Source organism: Lepidochelys kempii, chromosome 15 (assembly GCF_965140265.1).
Source record: "Lepidochelys kempii isolate rLepKem1 chromosome 15, rLepKem1.hap2, whole genome shotgun sequence".
Lineage (NCBI taxonomy): Eukaryota > Metazoa > Chordata > Testudines > Cheloniidae > Lepidochelys > Lepidochelys kempii.
This window is the reverse complement of record NC_133270.1, coordinates 6,551,040-6,569,845: the sequence shown is the minus strand read 5'-3', so window position 1 is coordinate 6,569,845 and position 18,806 is coordinate 6,551,040. Positions and strand designations below refer to the sequence as shown.

Sequence of the window (18,806 nt, the reverse complement as noted above, 5' to 3'; positions counted from 1 at the left end):
TGGGATCTTAGAACTGTAGAAGAGGCAGGAGGACCAGGAGCTCTAGAGAGGGGCGGAGTCTGAGGGCTGCAGAAGGGGTGGAGTTTAACAGGAGCTGGACTGGGCCTCTTCTGCCATTCTGCAGTTCTTTGTTTTGGGAGGGGTCCCCTTTAACCTGTCTGGCTGAACTCAGACATATACATTGGAAAAGTCCAAAATTCTGCAACCCAGGAGGGCTTCGTCCATCTCTGAATGGAGCAGATAAGGGAAAGTTGGAAAGCTCCTCTGTTCAACAGACAGGGAATGGAGGGAGGGATAGCTCAGTGGTTTGAGCATTGTGCTAAACCCAGGGTTGTGAGTTCAGTCCTTGAGGGGGCCATTTAGGGATCTGGGGCAAAAACTGGGGATTGGTCCTGCTTTGAGCAGGGGGTTGGACTAGATGACCTCCTGAGGCCCCTTCCAACCCTGATATTCTATGAGCACAGGGCAGCGATGCTCCATGCAGCCTGACAAATTGCCTGAGAAGGGAGGCATCAAAGATATTTGAAGGAGTCATTTGTAACCGTTCCTGCTGACACAGAGCTGCCAGGGCTGCTGCAGATGTGAGTGGAGGCGGGAGCAATTGCTCCGGGACTGGGCATTGACCTGTGGAGTCTGCTGGGGCGGTTGAGCGTGGAGAATGGAGGTCAGACCCAAAGCTTTGCTGGAGACACCTGGGACAATCTGAGGAAAATGAGTCCACCCAGTTTGGCACCTTCATGCATTTGGGCAACATTTTCAAAGTGGCTATTTATTTGAGGTAGTCTCAATTTTTCGGCGCCCACCTTGAGCCACCTTGTACCTGTTTTCCAGAGCTGCTGAGCGCCTTGCATGCCATTGACTGCAAGTGGCATTATGGGAGCTCAGCACCTCTGAAAATCAAGCCCTTTCTGTTAGATAATTACTATAGACATACGGGGTTGTTTCTTAAGTGCAGCATGAGATGAAAGCAGGTGTGAAGTGATGCTGTTAAAGCTACTTTATGCGCTACTTGTTCACAATACTTTAGTGCAAAGTCAGTGGTTTTGATCGAGCGGAATGAGTTACGGAGCTACCCCAGTGCTGTTTCTATATGTACTGCAAGTGCTAAGCTATAGCCTTGATTACTATTCTCCCTGCTGGTTGTTGCTAATAATACCTAGTTCTTATCTAGTCCTTTTAATCACGAAATCTGTAAGCACTTCATATTTTACAGAAAGGGAAACTGAGGCAAGGGGTGACTAAGTGACTTACCCGTGGTCACCCAGCAGCCAAACTCCTGATTCCCAGTCCAGGGCTCTATCCATTAGGCCATGCTGCTTCCATGCCCATCAGACTGTTACAATCCAGGGGTTTGGCCACATCTATCTAAGGGATTTATACCGGCATCCATCACCTTAGTATCTGAGTGCCTGCTGTGCTCAAATGTACCCAATGTTTTACAAAACATAGTCCAAAGCATGATTTCTGAGCTGAAGAATTTAATAATATGAAAGAGACGTGTATGAAAATGCTGCACATACACACAGATCCCATCAAAAAAACATATGCACACATACAATCATTCAAGCACACACAAACAGATACGAGCATATTAAAAATGAACCCAGGGCTTGCTTCTGCATGGTGCTGGGCCTTGATAGTCATTTACACCAGTGCAAAGTGGTAAAACATCAGAATGGTAGGATTTCACACCCACTTTGTTCTCCGTTTGCACAGGTCCAAAAGACTACCTGAGGTGCAAGGCAATGTAGAATCAGGAATACACAGTGCACTGGAAGGCGCATGTCAAAACATTCCTATACACACAAGTACCTGCCCGAACGTACAGGTGCATCAGCTCACAGATCTGCATGAAACGAAGTATTCCATTCTCCACCATCCACCTTCAGAAAACTTTGCATGTTCAATAGCTGGAGGAAGATTTGGCAGCTGTCAATCAACGCACCTCCTCAAAGCTGGGTTCATGTAACCTCAGGAATATGTGTTGGGGGACTAGGTGTGGGGGAGACCGTGTGTGCCCATGCAGGGGGTGTTTTTTATTTCAGTAATTCTTTTATCTTGTTCTCACACCCTGAGCATTATGAGCATTTATCAAAGTAATTGACACGGATGAAATTAGTGCTTCCTGCTATGTTGGACAGATAAACTTTGCTGAATATTGATTTTGCACAAAGAAAATGACATGTGCTTGGCCCTCACCCTTTATCTGGATGGAGCAGGGAGATGCTGCGGGAGTGGGGGAAGGGGCGGCCAGCTTTCACTGGAGAAGCATCCATAAGAATTACTTTTATCTCTTCTTCCACAAGAAGACAACAGAAGATAAGGATGGGGGTGGGGGGGAGAGAAAGCCTGGCAAAGACCTCCATTGCTAGTAGGATGCATTGTTGGGATGGGGCGGGGGCGAGGGGACTGTTTGTGTTACTGATCTGACAATTGCAGCTTTTGGGAAGATAACCGGTTTTTCAGGGCCCCACAATGGGACATGCATCCCTACGGAAGAGCTGAAGGAAGCATGTGTTTCTGTGAATAGCTTCTTGCCCCACCCCCACCCCATCTCTACATTAGCAAACTGTTATATTGCAGGGCATGGAAGGGTTTGGATTGTATCAGGTATTCTGTTGCGGAGACACATTGTTTTCATCCTGTGGCCTTTAACTTCATAGGGAAAAAGCACCACAGGAGAAGACGCTGCTAACGTGCTGTAACTAACATAAATTCAAACACCATTTTTCCCTTTGTGTCCAGTCAGTGATGCTGAGCGGCTGGAACTAGCCGCAGCGGTGCAGCTGCTGTGCCCGCAGCTCCTGTCCACCCCGGCACTGGAAGAGTGTGGTGTGCACTGGGGCAGGCGTGTGCAGGGCTGGGACTGGTTCTAAGGTGACACATGCTCAGCAGTGCTAGCCAGAGGTCCACAATGCAGAGGCACATTTCTGCATGTGGAGGGGAGGTATTTTGTAGGAGGTGCATGCTCTCAGTGTTGCAAGCACCAGAGATGGTACCCCCTTTCCCCCCTAATGGAAGAATCCTTAGGTTCTTTCAATGAACCAATCCTCCTTTCTGTTATTATTGATTTCAATGTATTAAAAATGCTCAGTATGGAAGTTACTAAGACTATGCCGTTAGGTGCATGCTGGTGTGCTTTGCTGGATTGGAGCCAGAGTACTCAGCGCTCATAGGGTCGAGCCTTTAGTCAGCATTTTATTTTCTCAGTTTCATTGGAATAATCATTCTCTTTCCTATTAGCAAAGGATTGCCCTCTTTGCTGATTGCTCCCTAAAGGCCCCGACTCAGCAAAGCACTCCAGCACATGCTGAACGATAAGCACAGGAGTAATCCCATTCCTTTTCAGCAAAGGGTTTCACCTTAAACACTGAATTCAGCGGGACTTAAGCATGTGCTTAAATGTTTTGCCGAATTGGGCCTCAAGTGATCAATATTGTCTCAGCTGAAGGACTAACTTTGCCCATTGTTTAGGTCTTTGGAATGCGACTAATCCCTATGAAGATGTGTCTCCTGCCTTGGTTAAATCATAATATTTTAAAGCAGGTGGCTTGGCGATAAGTGTGTTTAACCGCTCAGATGCCTTCCAATGCCCAGGAATGTCATCCTCCACCAATTCCGTACAGAGCTTATTGACCACAGATAGATTTGGAATGTATTGTGCCGAATCATTTATCATCCACAATAATCTCTTTCTCTTTCCGCTTTGCATTGTGTGGGCATTTCAATGATTGCTTTTATTTTATCTGAATCAGCTTTTCTCAACTTGTATCCATTACAGAAAACTTCTGTTAGAGCAATATTTGCTTTTGAAAGTCCTAGGTTAGGTGTCTTTCTTTCATCTCCAACAGAATTTACCTAGATCTTTCCTTGTGTTTTTTTAGGTACACACCCCAAATGTTCTAATCACCATCATCCTCCATTATAATTTTAGTACCTTTTAATGACTCCAAAAGCTGTGCAATTACTCTTTGAAAACCTTGGGAGTAAAACTAATACCAAATGGCATTTGCTTAACTTATAACGTCCAAATAACATATTAAAAGCCACTAGCTTTTGATGAATGCTGCAGCTTTACCTGGGAAAATGCACATCCTGCATCTAATGCCGAGAATACTGTTTGCTTCTGAGAATTTAGGTGCCACTTCTTCAACATTTTTCGTTGGGTAATGTTCACTTTTTTATGGCTTAATTTAAATCTGTGCATATCTCTATTTGGCTTTTCACGTGCAACCATAAATAAACCCAGTCTGACAGTTGTTCTGCTTTTCACTTACACTCAGTTTTTCCATATTATCAAGTTGAGTTTTTACCTTATCTGTTAAGGCAAAAGGCGTTTTTCTTATTGGGTGGATTTCAGCAGTTTCTGATTTGTCTCATTTAATATGTTGTTTTTCTTTTGCACATACCAGGCCTTGGAAGACAACTGAGAAGTCTCCTTAGTATGCTGCCTGTGTTCTCTGTGTGCAATACTGGGCCATTGATAGCCGACAGTTTTTTAAAATAAGTTCATGGCTAGACATGCTTTTAGTCTTGACACGTCTGGTAAATCTGCATTTACTATTCGGCAAATTAAGTGATACTGATTTTAAAATCAGTTGTAATGGTTGCTTTCCCTTGTACTTGTCTTTTATATCCTGAATATGAATAACAACTTTGTTTTGTACAGTGTCTTAAGCTACTGCATTGTATAATTTCCTTTAATTATATAATTTCTATAATTTCCATCACGTTAAACTCCAGCATGCAGTTCGACAGGTACCTCTCTGCCATTAATGGGGAGCTGTCTTTGCCTGTCTGAAGCAGTCTGATGTGCAGTCACTGCACCTACAAAGAGATTTGCTGTTTTTATTCTTCTCTGAGCACGTGACCATTTTTGGCTCAACTTGTGCAACACACATTTTAGAAGTGATCGTTATCATTGCATGTATTTGATAGCTGATTGCGACAGGGTGCATGCCCCAGTGTGGCTCTGAACGAGTTAACTGGAGCTCAGTCACAGTACCTGGGTGCACCTGCAGGCTGGGCCAGGCCCATTGATAGATGAGTCCCAGCTGGGGGAAGAGCTGGGTAGTTAGTATAAAGAAAAGAAGCCCAGAGTAGAGGAGGGCTGTAGTCCCTCTCTTGGCAGTAGAGAGTCTGGCAAGTCTGAAGAGAAAGCTCAGGGCCAGGAAAGACACGGAGCAGCTTCTGGGGTGGAGCAGGCTATGGTGGTGAGTCCTGATGGTGGGGCAGGCCCTGGACTTCCAGAGCAAGAATGCTAGCAGGTGTTTGAGGAATAGGGCAAGGGAAATGTAAGCTTGAAAGGCCAAGCCTGAGGAGGCGAGAAGATGGTTTGGTTTGGGATGCCGGGGGGGTCCCTGCAAGTCCGGGCCCTGAACAAAGGGAAAACTTAGAGACTGGGGGTGGGGGGGTGACGGCCTGAAAAAAGCCTGTGATGGGAAAAGTCCAAGGAGGCAGCAGCCAGGATTCTAACAGAACAGACTGTGGCTGCTGGTTACTGGGTCCCTGGACTGAAACCCAGTGTAAACTAAGAGCCTGGCTTCCCGTACCAGCCCCTGAGAAGGCGATAAGCATGACTGGAAACCCAGAGCCTGGGCTGAAAACCTCTTGTAAGTACATTGGACTCTTAGTTTTTGACTTCGTTACCCTGAAAAGGGTGGAACTAAAATGTGACCTGGCTGGAAAGAGAATTGCAAGAAGGGGTAAACACCCTGAAACTGGAGTGACCATCAGCAGGGGGCGTTGGAGAGGAAAGAGCTGCTATGTCACACTCATCCACCAGGAGTGTGCCAGCAGTGAATCCACGCTTCTACACCGACCGAACGCTGGGCAGATGTTCTTGAGCACAGCTGGTGTGTGGGAAATGTTGCTTGTCAAGAGAACCTTTTCTCTTTCAGGCTAAGCTTTGCATCTCTAAGGTGGGTGGGCCACGTCATGTGAATGGCATTACTTGAGTGAGTAAACACTTACCAGAGTGAGTAAGGGTTGCATAATCTAGTCCTTGCTTCGATGGTCATTTTGGTGTCTGTTGCTCCGAGTTTTCTGTTTCTGAAACGAGGCCACAATGAGGAGTTGCTGATTCTCTACCAGGTCACTCAGAGCCTGAATCTGCATTTTGCTAATTTCACTGGCTCTGCAGATGTCTGGCTCAGGTTAAGGTTAAAGCAGCTTCCCTTAGCAACCTGTCTTTCACATGGCCATTATGTATTCCGCATGCAAATTATTTTATTAAGGAGTCGCATAGTTCATCAAATTCACAGGGGTGATCTTTCAGTCAGCCACATGTGCATCCACTGGTTCATATCATAAATAAAAGCCAATAATTACTCACAAACAACTTTTTTTTTACCATATCTCTTAATTTTGTCCTTAATCTGTGATAAATCCTCTATCTTTTTCCTTCTCTCATGTGTTAAAGAACTTATATGCTTGCAGTGCAGCCAGACCTGCCATGTGGGTGGAAAGAAATGCCTGAATAGAAGGTACTTTTTCTCTAGTGGACATAGCAATGACAAAGATTTTCAAACTCTGCCCTGTTTCTGCTAGATTTCATTGCTAATCTGGCAGATTTGGGGGAACTGCTCTCTCTTTGGTCTGACAGACCTTCTGATGCCATCTAGAGCCAGGTTCCACCAGATGGATGCAGACTGAGTAATTCCTGACTCCAAGGGTAAGATTTTGTGCTGTGGCTCCAAGAATGCAGCCCAGAATGTGCAGTTCTGGGGGCAGGATGGCTACAGTAGCTTTTAGCCCTGGTTGTGCCTCCCTGATCCTGGCCTTCTTCAGGGGATGGAGATGCCCCAAGCGTAGTTTAGCCCTGGGGCCTGTCTAGGTTAAGGTGGCCTCCACATACAGCCCTCTGTACCCCCGCGCTGCTCAGAATCTCTGCAGCACTGCATGCTATATCCCCATCCTGACATTCACCTCCTGTTCCCAGCCCCATCCCAGGCATGCCTCCTATGCCAGAGCTTGCAATGGCGGTCCTCTGAGGGCAATTTTATAGCTGTCTTCTGCAGTGCCTGCACCTTGGGAGACCTTCCTCAGCAAAGGTGGGATTTTTTTTTTTTTAATTATAGAAATGTAGGGCTGGAAGGGACGTCAGCAGGTCATCTTGTCCTGTCCCCTGCACTGAGGCAGGACTAAGAATTATCTAGACCATCCCTGATAGGTTGGTTCAAAAATCTCTCATGATTGAGATTGCACAAACTCCCTAGGTAATTTGTTCCAATGCTTAACTACCCTGACAGGAAGTTTTTCCTAATGTCGAACCTAAATCTCCCTTGCTGCAATTTAAGCCCATTACTTCTTGTCCTGTCCTCAGTGGATAAGGAGAATAATTTATCAGCTTCCTGTTTATAACAATCTTCTACCTACTTGAAGAATTATCATGCCTCCTCAGTCTTCTCTTCTCCAGATTAACCAAACCCAATTTTTTCAATCTTTCCTCAAAGGTCATATTTTCTAGGTCCTTAATCATTTTTGTTACGCTCCTCTGGATTTCCTCCAATTTGTCCACAGCTTTCCTGAAGTGTGGTGCCCAGAACTGGACACAGTACTATAGCTGAGGCCTTGTTAGTAATGAGTAGAGTAGAAGAATTACTTCTTGTGTCTTGCTTACAACACTCTTGCTAACACACGCCAGAATGATGTTCACTTTTTTTGCAACAATATTACATTGTTGACTCATAACAGTAACTTCCAGATCGTTTTCTAGACCATCATTTCCCATGTTATATGCATGCAATTGATTATTCCTTCCTAAGTGGAGTACTTTGCATATGTCCTTATTGAATTTCATCCAATTTATTTCAGCCCATTTCTCCAGTTTATCAAGATCATTTTGAATTCCACTCTTGTCCTCCAAAGTATTTGCAACCCCTCCCAGCTGGTATCATCTGGAGACTTTATACGTGTACTCCCTGTGTCATTATCCAAATCATTTATGAAGATATTGAATAAAACCAGCCCCCCGACCGATCCCTGTGGGACCCCACTTGATATGCCCTTCCAGCTCAATTGTGCACCATTGGTATTTATTCTCTGAGTTTGGTTTTCCAACCAGTTGTACACTCACCTTAGAGTAGGTTCATCTAGGCTATATTTCCCTAGTTTGCTTATGAGAAGGTCATGTGAAACAATATCATCCCTTTATAAAAGGAGTGTAGTGTTGTATAGCGTAAAGGGGTATCTTGCTCCAAAATTAAATCCAATGCTTTCAATGGACAAATCTCAGAGTTCCTGTTCAACATGAGTAAGGATGGTAGAATATGGCTCATAAGCTATATAATAAGATTCCAGGATTGTCAACGCTGAATGTCACTCTGAAACCTATTATGTCTGTAGAGTGAGTTTGAAGTGACGGAAGCAGCTACAAGCATGGCTGAGAGCTCTTTTTGTTCAGAATATCACCAGGTTCAATCATCACTGGGTTTCATAGTCTGTTACTGTCCAATTTTAAATTCTCAAGCATTTTGACTTTACAAATCACATCCGTGCATTATACAGCCACAGTAAGATGTACATCTATGACATGCCGAGAGTCCTAGACCATTGTGAGATAAGAGATAACTCAACCAATCACCATCCTTACTCTGCATGCAAATTAACTGTAGCAATTTCATTGGTTGTATGAGGGAGGCTGCACAGATGATGGATTACAGGGCCCAACTGCCACCTGCACAAATCAACACACATTTCCCAACACACACACCCCAACACAAATCAACACAACCATCCACACAGCAACACAATAACCCCAAAAACACACAGTCCTTCACTGCAGCACACACCCCTCATTTACCAGATGCAAAAATCTTCCAGCACAACAGACACACTCGCGCACCCGTAGTCATCATTACCTTCAACTTGAGTAGCAACACAAATATTTTTATGTTCTCAAGCATTTTGGCTTCACGAATTACACCCGTGCAACAAGAGCTTTCAGCTGCTAGTGTTCTGTAAGCATTCAGAAGCTGGGTTTGTCCTGAGAGAACCTTATTAACTCAGAGTCCAATCCTGCCAGCCTTGCTCATCTTCAGCAGCCCCCAGGACTGCTCACAAAGTGAGGTGCTATTTGGTCACGAGTTGTGGGATCAGGCCCAGGATAAGCCCTGATTCTACTTCCGACTCCTGAAAACAGCTACCATCGTTGAGCCTTGAAATCCCACCTGCACCGCCTAGAGCTTGTCCGAATTTCAAAATATAAAACTTTGCTGACGTTTCCAAATGTGGGGTGGGGGGTGGTAAGGGAAGAAGATGGGAACAGATCAGGAAATGTCCCTGTTGTTCTCAAGCCAGTCAGCTCCTCTGCACATAGCAGGAGGCAGCGGGTCTCCCTCTGACTGCAAATCCTTTCTCAGGGTGACCCACTGTGCAGCTAAATTCACTATCATTACCATGTGCCGCTGCAAATCCCACAGAACCAGGAGAGCAATTCCGCAACACTCCGTCCACCTTGAGCACGTGGATCCCGTTGGTTCCGGAGAGCAGTGGGTGGAGGCGTCATGTTGCTGATGGAACACGCAGTGTTGGCCAAGACTCATGCTTCACTACCGAGACCCATGTTACTAAATTTTATTTTCCCCATCATCTTCCATTACATCGCAGTCCTCCATGCTCAATGGCCAGTGAGATTCTGGCCAGCCTTGTGCTTTGGCAGGACTGGGGGCTTGCGGGCTTTCAGGACTCCCTGGTAGCTCTTGGCTAGCCAGTGGTTTGGGGTGAGGGCTCCAAGTGCCCAAACTGGCTTCTTATCCCTGTGGTGCTCCAGCAAGACATTGGGCAACCCTTGTGCCGCATACACACACCACACCAACACACACAGACTGCCACCCCACAGCCCCTATGCACACCCCCTCCCACATATAAACACACATTCCCCCACAGTGTACATGAACATCCCCACGCCACACTCGTAGATGCCACCAACACCCCCATTGCACACCTCTACCATGTACAAACCCACATCACACACACATCCTCCCATCACATACAAAGATGCACACAAACAGCCACGTAATAACCAGACCAAGCCCACACATGTGTTCACCCCCACTTCCCCTCCCCATGCAAATACACAATTCCACAAATGCACCAGCTCTGCACAAACACACACAAAACACCCCAGGCATGCTCCTGCACAAACCGCACACAACTTGCTCACCATGCCCACTGCCCAGTCCAAACATACACAGCCCAGCATATGTGCAACACACCATATACACACACGACTACACTTCCTTGCTCACTTTCACATGGGCTAAACCCACCACTGACCTACAAGGAGCTGCACCCACTAACCCTCAGGCTGACCTTGGCCTTAATATTCCTGCCTGAGCCTTTCCAGTGGGGCAGTGGCCTCTCTTCCCACCACTCAGACTTCCTCCTACCCACCCTTCTCTCTCTTAGTCTGTTTTTCCATTTATCTTCTTTGGCAAATATACATAAATATGAACAACTGTATCTGAATGTGACCTTACCTGCCCTGACTAAATTAATGTAGTGTCTGGGAAGATAATTCTAAAGCCTTAAGAAGATAATAAAAAAGGAAAGATTTAAAAAAAAAAAAAAAAGAGCAACCCTTGTGGTTTGTATTCTCTTATCTAACCTTCTGCAGGCCCTGACTGGGAGTTCAATCCCATGCTATTTAAAAGGATGCTGCAGTCAGGAGTCATACAGAACAACCCTAGCTAGGTGGAGAAGACTTGGCAGCCTCCCTGAATGCTTTCTGCTAGGGATAGGCCCACTCAATAAGGTTTGGAACCAAATCCAAGCTCCAACAACATTTTGTACTGCTCAGAGGCAGCTTTTTGGTTCAAGCCACTCAGTGCCTATTACTGCTGTAATCTATTTGTATTGTAGTGCCTCTGAAGTCATGGACCAGGACCTGCTGTGATAACTAGGCTTACAAATTTACCCTAATCATGAGCACAACTGTAAAAATATGTGAAAGTTTGTAAGATGCCAGAGGCACCTAAAATAGCAAATGTTGCTGGGGAAAGGTACGCCAGGGAGACAGACTGATTATTCCACACAAGAAGGCCTCCTGATCTGACTCAAGGACTGTGTTAAGATCATGCCTGGGAAACAAGAAAATGTGGGACCAGAAATTAATGAATCAAAATTGGTGTGTTGGCAATTGGTGGACAAAATAAGGAGCAGATTGGCTGTTCCACGCACCACTCCCTGTATGGGTCCTTAAAGAGACTTTGGGAAGAAAAATTTGGCTACTGGAGCAAGCTTCACTCAGGGCTGCCACCCCCACCATCTCCTAGGACCAGACCTTCATCATCCTAACCCTGAGAAACGTCCTGACTACAGCAGGCCAGAAAGACCCAGATGCTATCATCAACTCTACTGGCTCCAGCTGATTCCCAGACACCACCTGGGATGAAACAGGATTGGACTTTAACAGCAGCAGCTCCAGCCCCATCTCAACTCACATCTTGGACAGTTCTTACCATCTTTGATACCATCTAAGAGACTGACAAACACGGGGGGTTTCTTTCTACAAACTCTCTCCAGCTAAAGGGAGAGGGAGCAAGGGATGGTGTGAAAATGAAAGCTTTCTTTTCTGCTTCACATTTCCAATGCTTTAACTGTTTCTCCTTCTTTTCTTTACCTTTAATAAAAGGTTAAAAGGATTTTCAATGGTGCATTTGCCATGGCACTCAGCAGGCTGAGGTTTCTGTAGACCAGTGGTTCTCAAACTTGGTTTGCAGCTTATTCAGGGTAAGCCCCTGGCGGGCCGTAAGACGCTTTGTTTACATGGAGCATCCGCAGGTATGGCTGCTTGCAGCTCCCAGTGGCCGTGGTTCACCGTTCCTGTGGACAATGGAAGCCGCGGGAAGCCACTGAGGTGGAACCAGACCCTGAACCCTGCATCTGAAGAAGTGGGTTTTTTAACTCACGAAAGCTTATGCCCAAATAAATCTGTTAGTCCTTAAGGTGCCACCAGACTCCTCGTTGTTTTTGTGGATACAGACTAACTCTGATACTTGGACCTTGCTTAATACTGTTTAATGCTGGATAGTACCTGGGTTGTGTTAACATCTTTGGGTCCCTATATTCCATCTAAACTAATAGAACAGACCCCACTGTGCAAGGTGCTGTGCAGACACAGAGCAAAAAGCTGGCCCCTGCCCCAAAGAACTTGCAATCTCACAGTATGTCTACACTGTAATCAGGGCCGGCTCTAGGTTTTTTGCCACCCCCAAGCAAAAATATTTTGGGCTGCCCCCCACCCCAGCCGTCGGCTCCCCCTCTTCTCCCCTGTTGCTCCAGCCCTGGGCTCTTCCCCCACCCTGCACCCCCTATTCCCCCAGCTCTGGGTTCCCCACCTTCCTCCCCACCAGTGCCCTCCCCCCCACAGCAACCCCTGCCGCCCCAGCCCTGGGCTCTCACTCTCCCACACCCACACCTCCTGCCGCCCCAGCCCTGGGCTCTCACCCCCCCAACACACATCCGCACCCCCTGCCGCCCCAGCCCTGGGTCACTGGTAACTTGCTCCCAGAGCGGGTCATCAGCATCCTGCTCATGACACTAGCAGGGGCGGAGGCTGCATCCAGCCGACTCCTTCCTGGTGCCCAGGGGGGCCCTGACTCCACCCGCTTCCCCCTCACCTCCAGCCGGTCTGGCACTGGCAGGGTCGGGGTAAGCTGTGGGGCTCCTGGGCCGCGCCTCAACCCAGGGTCCCTCCAGCCAGGGCTCCCGCCTCCAGGACCAGCTGGGAATCGGGAGGGCAGAGCCAGGGGGACCGCCCCAGCAGGGGGCTGAGGAGCAGGGGCAGGGCAGCCCTAGTGGGAGCAGCCGGCAGGGAGCGGAGCCCCGGAGAGTGGGACGCGGGCCCCGCACGGCAGCACCCCGGGCACTGGTCCCCTCTGTGGCCCCGCTGCTGCTGCTCCATCCTAGCCGCCCTGCTGCAGCCCCTGGGCAGGTCGGCCCACTTCGCCCAGCCCCGGCTGTGGTGCTGGGGGGCGGCCGCCCTGCTGCAGCCCCTGGGCAGGTCGGCCCACTTCGCCCAGCCCCGGCTGTGGTGCTGGGGGGCGGCTGTCCTGCGGCACTTGCAGGTGGCTCCTCCATGCGCCCCACAGGGCGGCCCCCCAGCCCAAGTGTCCTGCGCACCACATGTCGGAGCCCACCGGCGATGCGAATCACAGCGGCCCCAGGGCGCCCCCTCGCGCTGCTGCTGCTCCTGCTGAACCCCAGTCCCGGGGCCCAATTTGGTCACCCGCTGCTGCTCTTCCACCTGAACTTCGGCAGCAGCTTGGGGGCCAGGACAGTGTCTGCCTGAGTGAGCGCCCGCAGGGCTGGCCCCCAAGCAAAAAAACAAAAAAGGGGTGGCCTAAATGCTGCCCCTGCAAATGTGCCACCCCAAGCACCTGCTTGCTTTGCTGGTGCCTGGAGCCGGCCCTGGCTGTAATCACAGGGCATGATTGCAGCTGCAGTGGACATACCCACCCAGAGCAGTAAAGTCACAACAGCGCAAGGATATATGGCCCAGGATTCCATGGGTTCTGCTGTACTTGCCCAGTATACATTGCCCAGGATGCTGCGGCAGTACTTGGGTGGCTAGCCACAGCGTCATTGGGACCCCAACTAGCTAGTTTAAAGCTAGCTGGGGTATGTCTACACAAGCTGCAATCACACCCAGTGAGTACGGTATAGACGTACCCAAAGGATGAGAGAACATGCTGATGCAGTTGGGGAGCAAAAGGAAACAACGAGACGGTACCAGTCAGCATGCTAAGCAGTGGTTTCAGTTCTGCAGCTGACTACCCGTTGGCAAGATTTTTTGTAGCCATCATGGTGAAGCAGCGCTTTAAAGAGGACAATGAGGGGACTCTGCAGACTGTTACAGGGAGCTCCTCCCAGGCAGAACTGGTTGAAAATTTTCTGATGGAAGAGTTTTCTATTGGAATATGCTGATTCAATGAAATGCAAATATTTCATGGAAATGTATCGATTGCATCAAAATTTTCATGGGAGGTTATTGAAATGTTTCATTTCAATGTGATCGTTTTGATTTTTCAACTTATTATAATTACATCAAATTATATAAATAATAGTCAAAATGAAACATTTTGACCTTATCTAAGCAAAACATATCAACTTTTATCATTTTGATAAGGTCAAAACAAAATATATTTGGAATATTTCCTTTCACAAAACGTTCCAACACTTCAACTTTTCATCCTGATTTGGAACAAAAACCAAATTTCAAAGTCTCAGAATTTCATGTGGGACAGAAACTGAATTTTGGAGACAGGATACTGAACTAAATGGACCATTGGTCTGATCCTGTATGACAGTTCCTATGTCCTCATGATTATTCAGATAAAAAAAGGAAGGAAACGCAAAATATTTCTGAGATTCAAACAAATGCAGTTAATTTTATTTTTCATTTTGGAACATCTCTGAACATCTGGGACCTGGCCATGCTCAGAAATACCAAAAATGGTGCAGGAAAATCTGGGATCCTAATATTCTTGGCCTGACAAAAGGAATAACCCCAAATTGGTGTTACTTGAGTGTCCCGTGCCTAGTTTCAGACCCACTCAAACATTGCTGTTTTGATTCGTTTTCAGAGTTGTGTTGGTTGGAATATGTCAAAAAAAAATTCTGGGAAATTTAGAAAAATGTTCTTTTAAAAAAAATCCTCACAAATATTTCACTGAAAAACCTAAAAAAGTTTTTTTTAAATCCGTTTTTGAATGAAGAAAGTGTGTTGGTAAAAACATTCAGTTTTTTAAATCAAAACCCATTTTTTTGAAAAATTTTAACTGAAATCTAATTATTTTTTATTGAAACCCATTTTTTTATCAAGCAAATGAGAATTCTTAGCAAAACATTTGGGGGGTTGGTTTCCTGTATTTCATGTCCATAAAAATCATTTTGGTTGTAAAGAAACATTTTTAATTGAAAAAGGGATTAGCTGGAAACATTCTGAGCAACTCCAGTTCTCAATCTCTCTGTGTGCAGGACTACTTTCTTCATGGCTCCTATTCCTGTGGCATGTGACCAACTCAGAATCATTCATATATTTATCTTCACAACACCCCGTGAGGCAGGGCTGATATCCCCATTGTAGAGATGGGGAACTGAGGCACAGAGAGGACAAGGTCACCCAGGGAGTCTGTGTCAGAGCAGGAAATTGAACTCCGGTGTCTCAAGTCCCAGGCTAGCACCCTAAGCACTGGCTGACTTGTTGGAGCCAGAAGCTACTACCATATTGCCAACATGGCTTTTACCACCAGCCTAATGCAGCCTGTTAGGCTTCATAGTTCTTTGAGAGTACTGGTCTTTGTACCAGTCTCCCCCTTCTTGCTTGTGTTGTTGGTGAGGGGGGGGGCCTGATTCCACCCCGTTGCTGCCTTCATTCTGTTGGGAGTGTCCACTTGGTCTCTGTATTATTCATAGAACTTGTTTCTTCTGACTCTTCTCCATCAGGCCAGCTGATGTCTGGTGCCATTTTGTAATCCTCCTTGACACCATTTGTTTGAGAGTGCTGGCTGTTACTCCACAGTTGTCTTTGGTTTAGTCTCCACCCCTGTCCTTCTTGCCCTGTGTCCCCTGTGGGGCCATTGTCTGTTGTGGGTATGGTTGGATCCAGACCTGCTCACCTGTGTGTAGTGGTCTCAGGTCCTTGGCTCCCTTGCTGTAGCGGCTGACTGCTACAGCATCCTGTAAACTACACTGCTTCTGTATCCTGTCTGCCATTCCTCCGCTGGTCTGCAGCAGAATAATCCTCATAGGAAGCAGAGTCTTCGTTCTCTGGCCCATCAGTCTCTGTGCTGAACAGATACTGCAATGGTCCAACATTGTCAGGTAGGGACCCCTTCCTGTCTTGCCTTGGCTGTCTCTATTACTGACTCTGCCTTCCCATGGCTTTGTGGGCACCCTGGGGAAGACGTCATGTGCTCAGATTCCCATTTGGTGCTGAATCATCTGGGTTCTGCTGTAGTACACTGAGGCACGTTGTCTGACCATAGCATGTCAGGTATGCCAGACCTGGCAAAATGTGCCTTCAGTTTCCTGAGCACCATTCTTGGCTGAGCATCCTCAAGATCATCCACTGCCCAGCCATTGGAACAATAATCTCCTCTGACCACATAGTTCCTGTTGTTAAAAAGTGAACAGGCCTGCTCTGACATTTTCCCGATCAGGTTGGGATTTCATGAGGCTTGGAAGCCTACTGTTGATCATTACACCCTTTGCACATCTCACACTGTTTCACGTACGCTCACAATTGGGCATTTGTGCCTGGCCAAGACATACACTCCCTGGCTCGTCTCAGGCATGGCTCTATCCCCAGGTATGGAGTATGTATCCATCTCATTATATCAGCCCTTCAGTCTACCAGGATTACTGCTGAGTCCCCTCCAGATGAAAGCCTTTCTTGCACACAGATCGGAGGGGGCAGATTTCTACGGCACTTCCTCATTGCAGGCTGGCCTGCCCCACCTTGTGTGGTGCTTTGTTGGCTCGCCTGGACTCTCCCTTCTGAGAGGAGAAGGTATTGTAGCGTGTTGATAGATGCTATCTCCTGTCCCACCGAGCTCTCTGTGTGTACTCTGGAAGGTATGCCCGGCTCATTGCATCTGGGCAGTGCCTTTCCTAGGTGGTGCCTTCTCCTCCCATTGCAGCAGTGGACTCTCAATAACATGTGTTGTAATTGCATGGGTGTACTCAGCGGTGGCTTCTCTATGATGCTTTCTAATGGCTTGTGATCAGACTGCATGTAGCTCTAGCTGCCCTGCAGGGCTGTAATGCTTTAGGACTGGGGCCACACTTAGGATTGTCTTGACTCTTTTCTGTGCCTGCTCTTGGGTTTCTGACCTTTCCCACGCTACATCACTGTCTCAAGGGTTCACAGGCTTCTGACAGGTGTGCACAGAATCTGGAATGAGCGTTGGCCATCCCTATAAATCACAGGGCTCCCTTCACATCCATAGGTCTAGGCATTTCCTGAATGGCTCTTAGCTTCTCAGGGTCTGGCTGGAGCCCCTCAGAAGTCAACAGATGTCTGGTGTAGGGGACCTCAGTCCTCAACTTCAGCTTGTCTGCATTCAGCCTAATACCCTACTCCTGATACTTGTTTAGGAGTTATCACAGCTCGGCATCATGGTCAAGGATTGCCTCTTCCCTGACATCTCCTTCTACAATAAAAATAGCATTCGCTACCATCTGGATGCCTGGGAGTTCCTCTAGTTCCTGGTTCAGTTTCCACTGGATCATCTCTGGGGTCGGGCTGAGACCCATAGATAGTCATACCCAGTGGTACTTGCCAAAAGATGTGGCAAAGGCTGTCAGATGGGCCCATTCTTGACATCACAGACAGAACACTTTTTCCCTAGATAAAGCAGGCACTATGTGCTCGGTCACTGATAATGGGTAACGACTTCTTTTTTCAGTGCTCTGTTCAACAGTTTTGGATCAGTGCAAATCCTCAGTTTACTGCTGTTTTTTTCTTCTTGAGGTAGCTGCAGCATGGAGACATAACATGTCTGTTTCCTACACCCCTTGCATCATGGGCTGTGCATTTTTCTTTCTGCCTGTTGTGTGGCTTCCTACAGTGCACACACTGGACCACGATGCCTGCATTGTTGGTTAGTCTGTCTGTGTCCTGCTTCCTGGATTCCTTTAGCTTGAGCCTGTGTACTTGTTCTGCACTACTGGCTGCTGCTGTTTTGACCCTTTCCCTGGACAGTTTCTCCAGGGCTAAATCTGTTTCTCTCAACAATCTCTCTTCTAAGCTGGAATCATGTGTCTTACAAACAACCCTGTCTCTAATTAGGGAATCCTTTATGTCTTCAAAGTTACACATGGGTGCCGGAGTTCTCAGCTCTAATAATACAAGTAACTATTCCATCATTTGCTTCTTGGGTTGGGTTATAAAATTAGTATCTCTTGAGAGCAGTGGTCACCAACCGGTCGATGGCAATCTACTGGTCGCTCACGGAGCCTCTGGCTGTTGATCTCAATCTCAGTCACTGATACTGAGATTGTCAGAGGCTCCACAATCGACCCATCGTCCACGGTAGGGTTGCCAACCCTCCTGCAGCCAAACAGAGTAAGGCCGCTGGCGCTAACAGTCCGGTGGCGCAGCAGGGCTAAGGCAGGCTTTCTGTGTGCCCTAGCCCTGTGCTGCTCCCAGAAGCAGCTGCCATATCTGGCAGCAGCTCCGGGGGTGGGTGGGGCAGCAGTTCCCATTTCCGGCCAATGGGAGCTGCAGGGGCGGTGCCTGCAGATGGGGGTAGCGTGTGGAGCCATCTGCCCCTCCGCCTCTGGAGCCGCTGCCAGGCATGGTGGCCACTTCTGGGAACGGCGCGGGGCCAGGGTAGGCAGGGAGCCTGCCTTAGTCACGCTGCGCTGCCAACCAGGAGCCACCTGAGGTAAGCGGTGTCCAGCTGGAGCCTGCAACCCGAACTCCTCCTGCACCCCAACCCCCTGCCCCATCCCTGAGTCCTCCTGTGCACAAACTCCCTCCAAGAGCCTATACCCCACATCCCCTCCTGCATCGCACCCCTGCCCCAGCCCCCTCATGGAGCCAGCACCCCGCAACCCATCCCACACCCCAACCTCCTCCCCCAACCCTGAGTCCCCTTCTGCACCCAAATGCCCTCCCAGAGCCCACACCCTGAACCCCATCCTGCATCCCAACCCCCTGCCCCAGGCTCATCCCAGAGCCCGTCCCACACTCCCGAACCCTTCGACCGCAGCCCAGAGCCTGCAACCCCTCCTGCAACCCAATCCCCTGTCCTAGCCTGGTGAAAATGGAGTGAGGGTGAGGGAGAGCAAGCGAC

General features: G+C 48.0%; 1 long non-coding RNA gene across 1 annotated transcript in view; it reads left to right on the top strand.

Annotated features, from left to right (window-relative positions):
• LOC140898678 (uncharacterized) overlaps positions 1-10,890 on the top strand; it is an 81,127-nt gene extending 70,237 nt beyond the window's left edge. The window contains exon 3 of the long non-coding RNA XR_012155057.1: positions 10,864-10,890. This is a non-coding gene — a long non-coding RNA (uncharacterized lncRNA). The remainder of the gene's footprint in view (positions 1-10,863) is intronic.
• Positions 10,891-18,806: the final 7,916 nt, after the last annotated feature.